The 1,890-nt window shown below is 33.7% G+C and overlaps 1 protein-coding gene across 1 annotated transcript in view; it reads left to right on the top strand.

Annotated features, from left to right (window-relative positions):
• The first annotated feature begins 735 nt into the window (after positions 1-735).
• The window catches only part of LOC130052645 (uncharacterized), a 13,520-nt gene continuing 12,365 nt past the window's right edge, over positions 736-1,890 (top strand). Inside the window, exon 1 of the mRNA XM_056158216.1 lies at positions 736-1,317. The gene's annotated coding sequence lies outside the window, so the exon portion shown is untranslated. The remainder of the gene's footprint in view (positions 1,318-1,890) is intronic.

Below are 1,890 nucleotides of genomic sequence, written 5' to 3'. Positions count from 1 at the left end.
ACGGGACTTGTATGTTATATATGTAATGCTTTTAAATCTATTATCCGTATTGAACAAACGGATAAAAACGGTATCCACTAAATAATGAAAGTCACCATTTTCATTGTCTGTCACACAAATATTTCACTTCAAACATTAAGTCCCGATGTGTGGCACGATAAATAACTCTCCAAAAAATTCTCGAGAGGGATATTAAACAGTATACAATTCAAGTGAATCAAACATTAGGCATACACGTTTCCTCATGTCGAACTCCAATCCAAACTTCTACTCTATGCCTCTAGTCTCTTAACTTATTTATAAGAAATAACGAACACATGTATCTGAATATAGGGTGTAAATTGATTGCGAGAAATCCTATTCAAAAATATTGTTCCAAAATCTATCTCTAATCCATAAGTACATAGTGCCTAACCACGCCCATTTACAAAATTCTGAACCTCACGCTTCATACATGTATATACATGTACGTGTAGGACATTTGATCCTCTTTAACCAATGAAACATAATTCGTATTATAAAAAAAATAATAAAACCCATCAAGCTTTAGAAATATAAATTAATTTTCAGATACTCACACTTCCGGTGAAATTCCAGACAATACAATCGCATGAAACACAGGGCGTCTGTCAGCATACAGCCACAACGCATTAGATGTAATTCACAAGGCCGACTGCATCATATCTCATGCACATACATGCATGAGCTTACCGAATGAATTCATTAAGTGGAGTGGAGATTAAAGTATAGGATGTACTTCTGGGAGTTGAATTTTTTCAAACATTCAAATAGGAAAATAATATACCATAAATCTATCAAAAGAATTCCGCTGGGGTGTTTTTTTTTGTTTTTTTTTTTTGTGGTATTTTTTGTTTTTTTTGTTTTGTTCTTTGGGTTTTGTTTTGTTTTTTGTCAATTGGATATTGATTTATTTTCACTAAATGCTCAGTTAACATTGGTTCAAAGAATTGATGTATTCATTTATTTACTGTATGCAGGGACCCAGGCGTGTTATGGAGTATGTTTTAACCTTCAACCCCTCTAATCAACAATGGACTCGTCCATATGATGCAGTGTGCGATGCTCGTTTGTAAATCTCATGTGAATGCATCTTTTCCTAGCATTTTAAATCAAAGTACTGAAAGCCGGGCTTGCCTCCGTGGCCGAGTACTAACTTATTCACATGCAGCTGTCCACATTCACTATTTACAACCCTTCACAGGTCGTCAGGTGTGAATATTCACAGGAACCGGTATTTTTGTCTGTAATAATAATGTACACTGTACAAATCAATGAGTGTCTACACATGAGAAATAGGTAAGTATAATTTAGTACCGTCCAATTTTATACTGATATTTTTGTGATAGGGTTATATGTATACGCTTAAAATTGCATGGGAAAGAGTTTAGTAATGCAGAGCTCTAATATCCTATATTATTTCTCATGTTGTTTAGAGGTTTATTCACAAACACATAGGCCTACATATAGGAGCTTATAATTACTACATACATTTAAAAGTTAATGTCATACCTTGGCTTGTAAGTACATTTTGAAGAATCATGACAAACAACACTTTTTAAGATACAATTTTTTGTTTTATTGTTATATTCATGGGATAAAAATCCCCATCCTGTGTTTTATTTGGGATATTTATTCCCATTCATGCCCAAATAGGATATTTACTGCCATTTCATGTTCATTATGGCACATTTCCTCCTATGGGACATTGTATCCCATATTAAGTTTAAATATGGGAGTTAAAATCCTATGGGAGAAATTATATTTTTTCTCCCATGGGATTTTTGGTGGGAGTGAAAATCCCCCCTAGTGGGAGTGAAAATCCCACCAAAATCCCATGGGATTTTTTTTATTTCAGGTGAAATATCTTAA

Source organism: Ostrea edulis, chromosome 3 (genome assembly GCF_947568905.1).
Source record: "Ostrea edulis chromosome 3, xbOstEdul1.1, whole genome shotgun sequence".
Taxonomy (NCBI): Eukaryota; Metazoa; Mollusca; class Bivalvia; order Ostreida; family Ostreidae; genus Ostrea; species Ostrea edulis.
The sequence above is the reverse complement of the archived record's forward strand: the minus strand, read 5'-3'. Positions and strand labels throughout refer to the sequence as shown.